Source organism: Bemisia tabaci, chromosome 6 (assembly GCF_918797505.1).
Source record: "Bemisia tabaci chromosome 6, PGI_BMITA_v3".
Classification (NCBI taxonomy): Eukaryota; Metazoa; Arthropoda; class Insecta; order Hemiptera; family Aleyrodidae; genus Bemisia; species Bemisia tabaci.
Window position 1 is genome coordinate 40,712,061 of NC_092798.1, and position 16,458 is coordinate 40,728,518.

A 16,458-nucleotide genomic window follows, 5' to 3' on the forward strand; every position below is an offset into this window, starting at 1 on the left:
CAATGTCAATTGAGTCTGTTTAACTGAAACAAGCGTTTCTACTAAACCCTCATTATTATTCGATTGAATTGCGAACAAATGATCAAATTAAGTTATGCGCCACTTATTCTGTCATGCTAAGAAAGAACGCCGTATGAACATTTGAGAGTGGCCAAATCTTCCTGGACATAATATTAATTTTTGAAGAATGTTTCGCATATATTTCCTTGAAAGTTTCAGATATTTTAGATGAAATTGCAAACAAAATTTTGCAAAAAAAACTAGAGGAATGTATTCACAATTTTTCCAGAAAATTTAATTTTTATTGGAGAAAACATGCTAATCTGTGAGGGCTCATACGACGCTTTTTCTTAGCACGGCGATGTTCGTCATCTGACTAAATGTATCAAAATTTTCCGGAGGCATGTAATTCTATCTTAACTGTTGACATTTTATGAGAGAGATTACTAGGGACACTTACAACCTCGTCGTCGACTACGGTATCAAGGAGCGTTGTTAACTCTTCGGAAAGCGGAGAGTCAAAGGAATGAAATTTACAATTTACAAAGGACGCGTCGAGCGGAAAAATAATCGCGCATTAAGAAAACTATCCGGATCCGAGGATTTGAAATGAAGGTTGGAGGTGCTAAGTGGAAGCTGAAGAATCCGCGAACTATTTCTGTTGGCATTTCGAGGAATTAGGAAAATAGTTCAACATTCCACCGCCATTTAACACCTTCGCGGAAATATAATAAAAGCGGGAACCGTCGCGTCGGAAAGGAAGCTCTTAAAATCTCGATTAACGAGGTAAAACAATGACGAGCTCGGAACATCCAGATTCTAGATATAAAATGATGGCATGCGAAAAATTGCAAGATCTAAATTACCGTTATTTTTGTCAACGTTGCCATTTTTGGAGCGGAATTTTCCAATTATTGCCGAATACATATACAGTATTTTTTTTTTTTCTTAACAAAATTTAAATAAAGTAGAGTAGCGCATTATGCGTGTTATGAATGGACCATTTAAATTAAAATGAAAAGTCTTGCCTTACTCGCTTGTTGGTGTTCAGCACGCTTCTCATTTTAACTTTAATTTCAATATTATCTATGATTATTTTCTCCTTTTTTTTCAAAAGAATTGAATGTGGCTTGCATTACTTTCTTCGTAAGGAGGATGAGTTCAGGATAATTCTGCGCGGAAGTCGTGCAATAATAAAATACTGCCCGTAAAATAACCAAGACAAAGGCCCTTTGAGTTGAGTTATTCCTTTCCATTTTTATAGGTTTGTGCATTTAGCAAATTGGTGCAGGGGCGGATATTGTATTTAGGAAAACGGACCGATCTTCAGTAGAATCAAAAACTTGAAAGAGATTTTGATACTCTGATGGAGCTATTTCAATTTTTTGAAATAAACCTAACCTATTGCTGTGTTTGGAGATTTTTATGAATTTTTCTCACTCGTTCAAAAGTGTTCCCATGAAGTTTCATGGATAAAGCTTAGTTGATTTTTTTAAAAAGAAGAATTCTTAATCCGAGTTCGATACTCATGTACTCGATGTTGTAATACTGTCACGCTAATGAAAAAACGTCTTATGTACATTCGAGAATTGCCAAATTTCCCTGTATAAAACCTGTATTTTCGAGAAAAATTATGAGAATTTTTACATGAAATTTTCAGAAATGTTCTATAGAATTGCGAATAATGTCTGGAAAATTTAAAGTAAATATTCACAATTTTTCTAGTAAAGTTGGTTTTTATTGAAGAAAATATAACAAAATTTGAAGGCTCATACGGCGTTCTTCCTTAGCATGGCAGAATTAAGATACAGATTGTTTAACAGCAGCCGTCGATATTTCACAAGTCCTTCGACTACTAAACTTAGGTTTTTTTTTCAAAATTCTCAATGTGAATACTTCCCATTTGCTCCGTCCATTTCATCTGACGAAATGGCATCTAGTGACAGCGGAAAGTAATGCCGGAGCAGATGCGAGAAAAAGCGCTGAAAATATTCGATGAGAATGATTACTTATTGTTAGTGCTACTAATTGATACAGGAATAACTAGCTCTGAAAAGGCTATTTCCGTCGCAAGACCGTTAAAATTAAAAGGTCGTGAAGGAGGAATATTTTCTCTCGGGTTCGCGCTTAAGGGCTGCATCACACTTTGTAAATGGTTGAAGCTGTTGTCAAATTTAACAAAAAAGCAGCATAAAAATAGAAGAATCTTCGCGATTGTTCTCCTATAAAAACTGTAGCGACGAATGTAATTTTACAAAACCACAAAAGGTAACCATGTCTTAAAACGAACAACAACGCACGTTTGCTTTCATTTAACAATGTATGCATCGAACGCTCTCAAAAGTCGAAAAGGCGGAAATAGAAATGTTGTAAAATTTTCATGCCTGCTAAAAAGTGTTTCTACGTTTTATACAAATGAAAGATAAAGCATTGTGACGTAATTTTCATCATGCGACAAATTCACCATCATAATTTTTTACTAGGATCAGATCGCTAAGCAATTTTTTTGAGAATCTTTACCTACTGTTTTTGCAATTGAAATTAAATGAGTCTAAGACGACTCGAAACGCCCTGATTTTCGGGTGTATTTATATTATAGCCTTGCTCTGACCATTTTTCAACTCTATTCTCTTGTGCTCACCCATTACGTTAGTAATTTTGCCACTTCAAAGGTAAAATTTTCACTTGACGGTAAATGACGACTATTTTTGTCTACTGATTGGGCCGGCTTAGCAGAAAGGAACCAAGCAGTGTTCGAAACTCACATGCACCAACGATAAATAGTTCCTAACCTAACCTAACTTGGAATGGACCCATCACACACCTCGGCGAGTCTATTTTCATCGCGCGCGGGTCTCCGATGAAACGCTTCGTCGGTCCCGAGCTCCGTAATTAATACCGAGGTGCCGAAATAAAACGCGATACACGTTAATTTCGTTACCTCGTGTGCCGCACGTCCAACGTCCAACGTCACTGAAAAGGGATATACGTCGATCTACAGGGTGTCCCAGGATTAAGTACGAATATTGAGGGCGTCGATTTTCTGGGTCAAAAAAGACGTTTTTGTAGTATAAATAACTTTTTTTTTTTCCAAAAACGCTTTCCCTAGGGGCCACGACTCCCCAAAGTTAGAGGAAAAAAATTCGTCTTTTTAACACTGTGACGATGTTCATCAACCGATGTAAATGAAAATTGGTAACGTAATTTGTAATCTAATCTTTGTAACGCTTGTAAAATTTGTAACGTAAATATGAGTGGAGAAGAGCTATAGCCCAGGAGGAGGAGGGGGAGGGCACGGTGGCATCCCCCCCCCTTTACGCCGAAACCGGAGCGAAGAGAAAGGAGAGGAAGAAGAGACAGGGAGTAAGATTAGATTAGCATATCTAAAAATTTACTGCGCTGGTTTTACGATTTAATTGCGCTACTGCTTTTTTATATTGTCCGCTATTATTCCCCCTAATACTCAACAGCCCGGGGGTAAATAGTGTAATTACTGAACAAAAATCACAATAAAAGATGTAAAAATCCGTCAATTTTGATCTTTCAAATCTTTTACGAATATTAAGCTAAAACGGTCTGAACTTGAGAGGGATTATTTTATGAGCATTTTCGGGGCTGGCCTTTCCGACCCTCCCCCCTCTCTTACCCTACCCTGTAAATTATTTCATCGTTAACCACACTAAAACTGGTTTAGCGCCCGATTTGAATCGAGTAAACTGTACACAAGCGCGCGGGAGGTTTAAAATTAAAATCTGAATACGTAACTCGTAGCTCCTTTCATCCGAAACTAATTTTCGATCAGTAAAAAAACAAGTGCTTGTTATGACATCACCGAGGGACAAACAGCGGCCGTTTCGGCATTTCCAACGTTAGTTTAAACGGCAGACCGAAAATGAGAAGTTTCCGTTAAGTTGTAAGATTTCCAAAGCGGTCGACGTACCATATTTTAAAATCATCAAAATATAAATGACCACAAGGAAGTTTAATTAAGTTGGTATAAAACACCCTAACTCGAAAGTTTTATGCAAGAAAATACCGTATAAAATGAAATTTTATTATTTTTAAAGGGGGAGAAGCAACGATCTTAACGATCGGAAACTCCCGTAGCTCAATTCGTAACTTTCAGAACTCCTTGAACTGAAGAGGAGCATCACTTAATGCTCTCAACAAACAACCGTATTTAGGAGGCAGGCCCGCATTTAAATAATTCAGAAAGTAGCTTTGAATCCATGAATATTCACACTGATCTCAAGAGTTTCCGCGGCTTGGTCTGGGTGAAAAATTCGAAAGCTCATTTTGACCCCTCTTGAATTCCCGACGACTTCAACCGAATTTCCTTACCGTTTTCTGCGAGTTTTAAGACGGTCCGAGAAGCGATATCCGAGCCGTTTTGTTTTAAAGACTAAAAGTAAACACTTCAGTGGGCATTTTGAAAAAATTTGGTTCTGTTTTTATTCCCCGCATGGATTTTTTCCTTCTTGCAATTCTTTTGCACCAAATACATTACGTAATCGCCCATCTAAAAATTTTAGTTGGTCATCTTCTGGTGGCTGACGGAGTATACAATCGCTGAAATGCGATTTATTATTTTAAAAAAAAAACGGTTATTACAGGTGTTAGCGTCAAATTGCGTAATATGTAGAATTTATCGACAAGGAAAGCTTCAAAAGTTCAAACTCGCTAGAAAAGGAGACAGCGTAAAAAATTTAGAAGCACAGTATCACATTATTCACAATTATTACAACATAACACAGATAGCACTTGAAGCTACACTGATCCACATCTCTATCAGGCGAACGGTCAACATTCATTTATCAAATGATAGTTTGGTACCTTAGTAAATCTTAATAATGAGTGAATGAATACACTGCGTTTGCGCATTACGTGTCCTTGAATGAACCATGACAAAAATTTGTTTTACACCCTACAATTTTAAATCAACGTTCAGAGAAAGGAAAATGAACAAATTAATGCGAATGAATGCCACTGCCACAAATCCGTTGGGTTGGGCTAATTTTGGATGAAAAGAATCAAGTCACATTTTATCAGAAACTTTGACTGGTTTTGAGCTCAATATGCGATCTAAAATTCGTTCTGCTGAAAAATCGTAGCCCAGAAGAAGTTTTAACATTGAAAATGAAAACTCAAGACTTTTCGCGTTGAGTTTCATGCAGGGAAAAGTTCTCCAAGAATTTCTTCTCCGTTTTAACTGAGTGTGACTTGGTTCTTTTCTACTAAATTCAGAGGGATAATAATTATTTAAGTTTAAGTAATACATAGCGAAAGCCAATCAGGACTTACTGTATAGGTATGAAATTTCCATCGGCAATGCACACAATTCCGTAATCTTTGAAAGTAAAGTTGAAAGAAGTTAGATATTTGACTCACCTGAAACAGAAAACAAAAAGAGAAATTTAAAAACTGAAACTTAACGACTGAAATTAAAAAGACCTACCAAGTTTCTCGTGTCTACAAACAAAGCAGTCAGCGTGAAATTAAGGCTTATTTGGAAGGTTTTAAGTAAGATCGACCTAACTCACCAATCGTCGAATAATTTTCTCTCATTCTGTATTTGTTCAGTGTTTTCCGCCGCCGCGCCGCGCCGGCCGCACCACGCAGGCCTACGGGAAGTGGAAGCGGTGCCGGTGATTGCTCGGAGAATCAAAACGCCTTTACTTCGCCGCGTATGCAACCCGGACATCCGTGAAGCTCGAATAGTTGTATCCAGGGGCGATACTAAATGAAGGGGGCTTTAGGTTAAGCTTTTTAAGTTCGCTTGTTTCTGTTGGCGAAATAGTTGTTTTTCGCCAAACGACGATTGATGAAGGTCCTGCTGAGCATTTAGCTGCTTGAATTTTCGCAAATTTGGTTAGGATTGCTAAGTCCTGAGTCTACTGAAGTTTCATTTTGGATTTTCTTGATATTTTAAATGAAATATCCTAGTGTTTTCTTTACTAAGTTTGATTTTACACACCAACAGATTTAATCAATTAAATAGGATGTTTCACTATTTTATGCACTAAGTGCACATAGTTGAAAAACGCATGACACTCCTGGAATTTCCTGATCTATCACCAATTTTCCTGGTGACATAAAATTTCCTGACTTTTTCCGGTTTTTACTGATGGTAGACACCCTGCAAAAATTGTAGTGTCTCTGAAATCAACGAATTTCTAATAAACAGATGGAAAATCTGTTGTTTCGACTTTAGGGATTGACAGGTCTCCATATTAAGGTACTTCAAATGGACCGCGTTAAGTAGAAAGGAACCGAGCTACATCACCTACTGCCAAATTTAATCGGGCAATGTAATTTTTTGAATAAAAATACGGTTATATGGATGTGTGTGCAAGTTTCGGTGAATTATCTACATAGTACGAAGCAAATTCCTTACAATTTTCGAAGGAATTTGCACAAACATTTTTTTGTACAAAATTAAATTACCCAGTTATTGGCAACAGCTGATGTGGCATGGTTCCTTTCTGCTTGACGCGGTCCACATAACCACGCGACCACTCACCAAACAGAAAAAGGCTAGCGAACTAGCGTTCGATCATTTTCGGTCATCGGTGCTGGCATCGATGTGCCTTGTTTGTCATCAATTTTCTCTTTCTCTCAGCTCCCGGCCGCCACCATGTAGGGCTCAGGTTTTTTATCGTTTTTCTTTTAAATTTTTGTTGTTTCCGACTGAAAATGACTCAGTCTTGAGTCGAAACGTCTCGGGTTCATAAATTGTGTATTTTTAGCCTTGTTTCCCGTTTTTTCATCCTTGTTTTTCCACTGTTATCATTGTCTTGGGCTGCTCTTAGTTTCTAAAATTTGTATCTAAACAGAAAAAGGTCGATGCGATTTCCCTGCCTTGGCTGGCAACGGGGGATGCAGCACTCAATTCTCTCGTTTAAACATCCCCCGAGATCGGGCCGCTCCAGATCCAAAGGTTGACGCTATTAAACTCTCCTCCATCTTTTCCCGACGGCCCCCCTGATCGAGACCGCGCCCCCGCCTCCCGGGGGACGTGTCCCCTCTCATCGGATTCGGGGCTCATCAATTCCAACGGTGGCAACGAGCTACCGATTCAAAAAAGCTTAGCTCGCACAACCCACCGAGAGCTTCGCAAGTTCGGGATTTATACCCACGGAGGATTCGCGTTTTGAGGAATATCCTTAGTATGTTATCTAAAATTTTAAAAAGATTGAGTTTAAGTATCTCCGCATAGGTATAGATCGTATTCGATAGTGGTTTAATGTATCGTTCGGTTCAAAACAATAGAACATAACTTCAAACGAAAAGTTTAGGATTTATGTAGGAAAAGCTAATGATGAGCATATTCCTCATTGCCATTTTCTGTACTATTAGCTCCGGGACCTCCTAATTGTGCATAACTGGTAATGCATAGTTCCATGTAGCATTCTACCGGGCCAATTATGACCCAGGTTTGTTTTACATTACGTGGTAAAGTTGCGATTTCTCCCATTTAAACAATGTAAATTTATATTTTTTGTCGTAGTTCGTTTGAGCGTTTTACCGGGCCGATTTCTATGATTTCTGCGGCTGATGACAGGTAATAGTCCCTAGATGAGCCCGCTGTATTCAGAATTAGAAAAAAGGACCCAGCAGGTCTGAGAGAGGTCGCGGGCCTAAGAGAGCGCGAAGCGCCCTCTGGGGGTTGGGCCGCGTAGCGGCCAGGGGGCATAGCCCCCTAGTATACTCAAAACAATCACAACTCTATCACACGAAACCCGCGTTCCCTCAGATTAGGTATACTCAATTGACTTTTGAGGCTATGTTGGCATGTTGAACCAATCGATATCGATGTAGCGAATACGGTCCATTGATCTCCTTCAAAACGACGACATGCAAACAATAATACGCTAATGAGATGACAATTGCATGCCACACTATTGTAGGCGTTTTATTAGGATGGATGTTAACAAAGACAAAGATCGACCGAGTCGGATCAAAATCGAACCGAGAAGAAATGATCTGAGGTTTTATTCGTGCCTATGGCTCAATGATTAAAATGAAGTTCGGCGCCCATTTGCGCAGTCAGAATTTTTCATTCTCTACTTAAAATTTTGGACGGGAGGTTTGTAGCTACTTAATCTTAAAACTAATGCTGATTCATTATTGAAACTTTGAGTTGATTTCTTCCCATTCAATTCAGTCAATCTGGCACCGACGACTGGTCTTAGCTAGCGACTTCCTATATTTGCTTTATTATTATCTAGTTTATCATGAAAAAAATTAAAGAAAGAGTGGGAAACCAATTCACTTTAAATGCGGATCTATAACATTCTGGCAACATGAACCTTGGAGTAAAAACTTATTTGTAAGACTAGAGATAATATTGCACGTTAAGGATTGGCAGGGATTATTACGCAATAGTTCAAAATTTCGGCTTTTGCCCGGGCAAATCGCGATGCACCAGGGTTTCGGGGTTTGGCCGTAACATATCGATGGCAGCATAATATTCAAGAACGTCAGTAACTTGCGATAGGCAAAAAGCTAAGATTTTCCTTCAATTTCGAGTGATACCACATAACTACTCCAGAGTTCGAATAGTTGCTCGCTTGCTCCCGAGCGTGAAAAATTGAGAAATTACGCAAGTTTCATCTCAATATCGCAAGAATTACGCGATATTTCCGGCGGATTTGTCATATCCTGAGAATATACACGCTCTTCATCGCGGTAAAGCAGGAAATGCGCGATTTTTCAGGCAAATTTGTAAAGAAAGGAAAAATTATGCGATAATTACAGCAATATCGATTTGTTTTAAAATTTCACTTCATTTAATCGACAGCAAAAGGGAAATTCAGTGAAATTTCCGAACAGATTCGTATGACAGTTTCTCTGTGAAAAAAATAAAAAGTCAGCGGAAATTTTTAAACTTCGCATGGCGTGATACTTCGGCCGGAAGGTGACGATGTGACTTTTCAAGGACTTCTCACCCTACTAGTGACACTTTCAAGAAGATTTCAAGTCGAGGAAGTTTCTGAAAGCGTCTTGAAAATTTGACCGCGACTGACCAATCGGATGAGTCGCGCCGGAACTTTTATCCGTGAGAGGGTTGAAGGGATCCGAGCGATGGGATACAGTTAATTATTTGAACCGACTCGATTCCGGCCCTGCCTGCCTGTCCCTGTCCCGTCTCCAGACCCGAACCCGCCCACGGCCGTGACACTTTCATCACGTCCCGTTGACGCGCCGAGCTCATGCGAATGACGTGACGTGACACATCCTTCGACGACCTCGCCGACGTTGCCACATCTTGAAAATCTCGAAATTGGGTTATGACAGATGCGTTCCAAGAGTTCTCAGACTGGGACCGTCCTGGCCGAAGACACGCAAGCAGATATTTTTTTTTATTTTTTTTATTTTTTTTTTTTATTTTTTTATTTTTTTTTTATTTTTCTTTATTTTTTATTTTTTTTTATTTTTTTTTTTTATTTTTTTATCTTTTAATTTTTTTTAATTTTTTTTAATTTATTTTTTTATTTTTTAATTTTTTTTAATTTATTTTTTTATTTTTTAATTTTTCTTAATTTATTTTTTTATTTTTTAATTTTTTTTTTTTTTTTTTTTTTTTTTTTTTTTTTTTTTTTTTTTTTTTTTTTTTTTTTTTTTTTTTTTTTTTTTTACGCCGAACGTAATCTAACTCGAGGTAGATGGATGGGCGTATCGACGGTTCCACCTGCCGAACATTTCGCCAACGGCCATACCACGTTGAAAGCACCGGTTCTCGTCCGATCACCGAAGTTAAGCAACGTCGGGCGTAGATAGTACTTAGATGGGAGACCGCTTGGGAACACTGCGTGCTGTTGGCTTCTCTGTTAGCTCTTTATATTTTTGTCACGAGGCTATTGATTTGTTTTACATAGTTCGTACTTTTTCCTTTTCTCTAGTTCAGAGAATACTCCCTAAAAGGATTGAATATTTTTGACAATTGGACGTATTTCTGCTGAACGGAACCAGAGACAGGTGGGAAGAAGGGGTGTGCTCGTTAGTTCTCGGCCCGCAAGAATGAATGGGAGCTATAAAGCACCAGTGACGTCAGCGGCGAAGAGGAGGTCGTCGGACTCGGGATTGGGGCTCTGTAACTCATGAGCCGCCAAGACGTAACATCAAAACTACCGACGTATTCGTGCTCAGGCACGATGAAATTGGAGGTAGAAAGATGGGCGTATCGACGAGTCCACCTGCTGTGTCTTTCACCAACGGCCATACCACGTTGAAAGCACCGGTTCTCGTCCGATCACCGAAGTTAAGCAACGTCGGGCGTAGATAGTACTTAGATGGGAGACCGCTTGGGAACACTGCGTGCTGTTGGCTTCTATTTTTGCTCAAATTTACGTTTCTGTCGCGAGGCTATTGATTTATTTAACATATTTCGTGCTTGTCAGCGACAATTTTCCGCTCCCGAGCGAGAACTTCTCGTTGGGGAGAAACTAATTTTCGCTCATATACAGGTGCTGTCACAGACTTCTTCGTGCACTTGATTCCTTTTCAATTGAAACTGCTGTTGCGAATGCCTTAAAATTGTCTAGAATTAAAATGTTCATAAAAAAAAAAAACAAACAAACAAATTAGGAGTGGAAATTTAGCCGCATTGGAACTTCGACCAGAGTGTCCTTACGTCTGAGAAACGAAGAGCGACCCTTTTTCAATGAGAGTGAATAAGAAATAACCAATTCCTGAAGAAACTAAGCAATACTAGTTATCTCTTCCCATCTGTTCGAACGATGCATTTGGGGAGCCCGGGCAGCCTGACATCCCTGTAGGGCGTAGGGCTCTCCATTTCGACAAACCCACACGTCATCGGATTTTCGACTCGAAACGAGAAGTTGACAGTTCGCAGACGTGTCCCTTCGAAGATTAAACACGTTCGGTTGCAGTGCTGCCGTGCTAAGGAAAAACGCCGTATGAACATTCGAGAGTTGTCAAATTTCCTCGGATAAATTTTTTTTATTTTGAGAAAAATTATGACTATTTTTCCTAGCGATTTTCAGAAACTCAAGATCAAATTACAAACAAAATTATTTGAGAAATCGGCGGAAAAATATTCGAAAATTTTCCTGAAAATTAGTGATTTACCAGTTGAAATTTGGCGACGCCTGAAGGCTCATACGGCGTTATTCCTTAGCGCGGCAGAATGAAGGAGCTCTCGTAACGTACGATCATAAAACTCATGCACCGTCCGAATAAGAACCAGTGGGTTGATTATTGAACAGTGGCGTGGCGTGCTTTGCGATACATCGAATGATCTGCCATTTAAACCTATGTAAAAGGATCGATAAACAGGGTGTTCGCACTGAACACCTTAATAATCGATTCTTTACCATAGGTTTAAATTACATATCAATCAATATATCGCAATCCACGCCACGCCCCTGTTATTGAATTATTGAAACTTTATTACTCCTTTACTGAATGACCTTCTTCGACAAAGCCGTATATCTAGCGATGCCGTTTGTCGATATGGGTCATTAAATTAGCAGCCCGTAGTCTCGATGGACCACCAGACAAGGTGCAAACTTAAGCGATCTGACGCACGTATTCCAAAATTTCACGTTGAAGACGATTCGCGCGACAAAAATTACTAAACTCAATTAAAAACTAAGATATTAACGTTTTTGGTCTACACTGGTTACAGGAATTTTGAATTTCCCGCTCACAAGAAGAACAATAGTCTACACTGGAAAAAAATTTAGGTATTTGACCCAATTGCACTAGTGTCCGTAAAATTTGCGTACGATGACAACAATTTATTTACGCTCCCAGCAAATGAATTTTACCTCGACTACAACCATCTACACTACGGACCCAGGATTGAATACGTGAAGGCGGAAAATCGGTTAATTTATGCCGGGCACCAATTTATTTTTACAGCGGGCTGATTATTAAAATTGATAGACAAAGCTATACACAAAGAATATATAGGGAGTATAGAGCGATCCTATTGGTTGAAACAGGTGGTTCCTATAAAGTACGGTAGAAAATGATGGACTAACTATTGGGTTTCTCATCGACTGCCGTTAGTTAGTCTATTTACCTCCTTTGTCCATGGAAACCACCTGCTTCCACCAAGGGAATCCCTCCATATTCCTTTTGTCTTCTCTGTCCATAGCTTTGTCAATCAATTTCAATAATTTGCCTGCAGGACGCAAAATTATTGGCGCCGTCGAGTAATAACAAGTTACTTTTGAAAAACAGTTACCCTTCTTCCGCGTAAGCTGGAAGAAAAAATGGCGTCGAGTCGGCCACAGCTTCGGTCTCGCCGGAAAATTGAGGAGACTTCGTGGAAAAAATCATTTTAGTTTAATAAGCGAGAGCTCCCTTGTCTCGAAATTACCGCGAACTTACATTTACGCATATGAACGGCACGGGAGAGGGAGGCCCTGATTATTGAAACTTCACCGCTCCTTCATCGAATGACGTCAATCGACAAGGCCTCATCTTGGAATGTCTCTGTCGATCTGGGTCACTTTACGAGCTGAAAAGTTTCATCGTTGATAAAATTACTCGACGCAACGTACATGTATTAATTATCGTCGAAGCTCTACAAGGTCTGAACGGACGGAAGAATATGGACGGAATTTTATTTTCCCCCTCATAACTTGAGCTCGAGAGACTGAGATGTAACAAGTTCGACGAGGAAATGATTGAGAGGGATGATTGAACGCTGAAATAAAACCCGAACCGCACTTCCGGAATTTATGACTTGAGATACAAAAGTTCGGGCCGTTCAAACTTGAACCAGCAAAGGGGGGGGGGATGGGAGCGGGAAACGAGAGAAAATACGTTTCAACAACTGAAAATAACTTAAAATCTGCCGAAGGTTACGCGCGGCGCAACAGTTAAATCGTCCCCCTCCGACGAAAGAGCGCACTTCAATTTTCGTGTGAGCCATGTTCTCTTTATAACCCTGTGCCTCCCGGGTTCATGTTGAAAAAAGATACGCCCTTGTGTTAGAGGGAAGGCGAAATGTAAGATTGGTGGTATCGTGCCGAAGACAAATGCGTGCTACTTTGTTTAATGGCGAAAACAAGCAAAATAGAGGGGGGCTAATCTCGTTCCTTTCCTCGGCAGACGGCTGGAGGGGTAGGGAGTGGGTTATTGGTAGCTATTAACCACACCAAGAACCGAAGGGAGAATAAAGTACTTGCGGAAAGTAGAATGAGCCTGGAGCTGAGGCGTTATTGATAAATTTGTTTCGTTAACTTCAGAAAATTGCGTCCGGTCACAAACGGATAGGGAATAGAAAACCAGGGCCGGATTTAGGGGGTGGCCACATGGGCCGCGGCCCTTGGCGGCAAATTTAGGGGGCGGCAAATGTTGCAATTTCTTCATATGCAGGTATCAAAAAAAAAAAAAAAAAAAAAAAAAAAAAAAAAAAAAAAAAAAAAAAAAAAAACCGGATTCAGGAAAAACATTACAAACGAAAACAAGCTGCTGGTTCCAACACTACTGTGTTGGAGAGCTCGCCTTTGGGAAACTATTAACAACTATTAATGATTTTTTCTGAAATTGTATATGTATTAAATGAATCTTTACCCAATTATCAGAGGTTACATGCCGATGCAAAATGTTATGACGTAATTTCATATGACAAATTTTTCACATTACAATAAATAAAGAGAAATAAAGAGAGAGAAATGGAATTATCTTTTATGAATGTGATTTTGCGGCAAATGTTGCAATGGCTGTTTTTGCCATCGCATTTTTGTTTCTGGCTTTCATCGTTGATAAGCTTTTTCTTAACTTGTCAACAATGTAATGAAACCATATGATTTAATTTTAATTTTTTTTTTTTTAAATCAAGTCGCCAACTTGAATTAAGGTTATACTTTGTTAAGCTGGCAGTCTGAAATTCTGAATTTTTATCGGTACAGAGTTCAAAGAAACTATAATTTAGCACGGTTTGGAGGAACGTTTCTGCCATAATTCTTACACAATACTTATGGTATACACTAAGAGCTGAAAAGGAATTCACTTGAATTTTAGCGTGGAGCTCGAGAGACCACTTCAAGCCTTTGTATGCGAGTGGCTCAATGGAGCACATCACGCCTTTGTAGGTATGGGGTGGCTCAATGGAGCACCTCGCGCACTATAAATAGCACGGAGCTCGAAAGAGCACTTCATGCATCTGTATTTTAAGGTTAAAACGAACTCTAAAGAAACTCAATGCGAGGCTCAAACGAATTCTCAAGCATTCTAAATGCGAGGCTCAAACGAATTCCCAAGCATTCTTGATGCGAGGGGCTCAAACGAATCCTAAAGCATTCTTAATATGAGGTTTAAACAAACTCTGAAAGGATCCCAATGCGAGTCTCAACCGAGCTCTCAAGCATGCAATTATTTTGAGGTTAATTAACCTTCTATGGTACCAATAACGGCAATCTTAAGGATTATCCATTAATTATGCGCAAATCTCAATCTTAGTCTTAGTAACTTAAAATTAATTGAACAAATTATTAAATCACGTCGAGGTCACCATGTTTTTTATTTTGTTGTTGTTGTTGTTGTTGTTGTAGGTTGATTGGCCTAATTCCGCTTTGCAGATAAACAGCCACTTACAAAAGTTCGGGATCACACACTAGATGATCATTTCCCTAGAGAATAAACAAAGTTTAATGTCTTGGTCAATGGGTGGTTCGATAATAATCTACTAAAATTTTGTTCCGGGATGGATGATCTTCGAAAAATAATTGATCACGTCCCTTTGAGGTTAAGCATTGCCATCACTGTCCAGATCATTTGACGGTTAGTGGAGACCGCAGATATGCCCAGGAGGAAAAGACGGTTGAAGGAAGGATGAAGAGCGCAGAAGTCGGGAAGAGAAGCAGGGTTGCGAAAATAGGAAGACGAAGAACTGAAATTAGTGAAAGGAAAAAGTAAAGGATTTAGGCCTATCAAAAATGGCTCCACCACTATGAGCCTGCAGCGAAGCGACCGCCTCCGACCGTTTTTTATTTTAAGAAATAATAACAATTGCAAGTACAACTGCACACAAAAACTGCATTGAAAAGATAAGAGGATGATAACATACAATTAGGTTATTTGATATAAAACCATAGCAACATGCTATGATATGCTCGGCCACTGGAAAGTGCTGCTCTCTAGTGTAGCAAACGAGGAACAATTAATCCTCAGTTGAATGAGGGAACGGAAATGTTCGACGGAGGAAAACTGTAACCCGCGAAAATTCAACTTTTAGACCTTGAAATCAATGGGATTTTGGCCGTTCCTCCGACGGCAACGAGAACCATCCATTCGTCGCCACGGACACTACCAATGCTAAAAGAAATCGATCGCAAAGAGCTCTCCCGAGTGGGCGAGCTCAAAAGGCGACAAAATCTCTCATTTTGTGCGAGTTAAAGTATAGTAATTTCTAATTTATTCGTCTTTCGGTGATACAAGAGATAGTGCTTTTCATTGGTCTAGTTGAGAGAGAGACCAAACCTGCAATTTGGCCTGGAGCGGAACGGCGCAGAGATCAATGATAACGAGGACTTGAGATGAAAAGGAGAAGCCCTCGGCGCGCCAGTCACCATGAGACACATATTAGCGCCTGCGAGACTCCATTAATACTTCACGCATTGCGTCAAACGCAGTGCGGTCAGCGTGAAACTCATAGTGCCTACAAGACTGCATGAATACTTCACGCATTGCATCAAAAACAGTGCGGTCAGCAGCGGTCGGTGTGAAACGCATAGCGCCTACAAGACTGTAGGGATACTTCACGCATTGTGCCAAACACAGTGCGGTTGGCGCGGTGGCGGAAATTACAAATATTAAATCACATTCACGTTTGTCCTTTCATAATTTTTTCGTTCATTTCTCATAAACGAAAGGCCTTGTCCACACAGAGATATAGGTTTATGGAACTTAACTTTTGCGCAAAGTTCCGGGAACTTTAGCTTGAAGGTCACCGGAAAAACTACATCAAGTTCTTTCTATGACACCCCGAAATCACGGATTTCCATCGTGTGCCCAACCCCCAACCTAGAAACCTGTAAATCCAATAAATCTCGTACTTCCCTTCACCTTCGCAGGCTCTCGCAGCAGAAAACAGAGTTATCTGGTGCAGGGGAAGGAAGGTAGGGTAGTCACGGCGCACAGTGGATCGAGTCATTTAGAGAGGTCGGACATAAAATTCCTGACCGAAACTGCAAATTTTCACGTTTATTTCGTCACATCTTAAACTTTAATGGGTGCTTTTTGAAGAAAGTTTCAGGGGGAGACCAATGGAACCACTTTTAACTTCGGAGTTTGATATATGCGGAGTTATGAGCTCTTAAAGTTTCCAAATGTTGTCCGACCTCTCCTATTGACTCGATCCAGTGGGAGCCGCCTCTGCTGCGGGAGTATGAAAAAAGGCGTGATACAACTATTCAAACGGCTGAGTAGCACAAATTACATACACGTCTATTTGAAGGAGTTTTCAGATTCTCGCCGTGA

The 16,458-nt window shown here is 39.8% G+C and overlaps 2 protein-coding genes and 2 non-coding genes across 4 annotated transcripts in view; 3 read left to right on the forward strand and 1 right to left on the reverse strand.

Moving 5' to 3' along the window:
* The window catches only part of RapGAP1 (Rap GTPase activating protein 1), a 711,927-nt gene that overhangs the window by 678,339 nt on the left and 17,130 nt on the right, over positions 1-16,458 (reverse strand). The gene's annotated exons all lie outside the window — the stretch shown is intronic.
* Positions 1-16,458, forward strand: part of LOC109036406 (glycine N-acyltransferase-like protein 3) — a 260,900-nt gene that overhangs the window by 74,667 nt on the left and 169,775 nt on the right. The window lies entirely within an intron of this gene.
* Positions 9,706-9,824, forward strand: LOC140224925 (5S ribosomal RNA). Its single transcript, XR_011900146.1, has one exon. It is a non-coding gene; the product is annotated as a 5S ribosomal RNA (ribosomal RNA).
* LOC140224931 (5S ribosomal RNA) lies at positions 10,211-10,329 on the forward strand. Its single transcript, XR_011900152.1, has one exon. It is a non-coding gene; the product is annotated as a 5S ribosomal RNA (ribosomal RNA).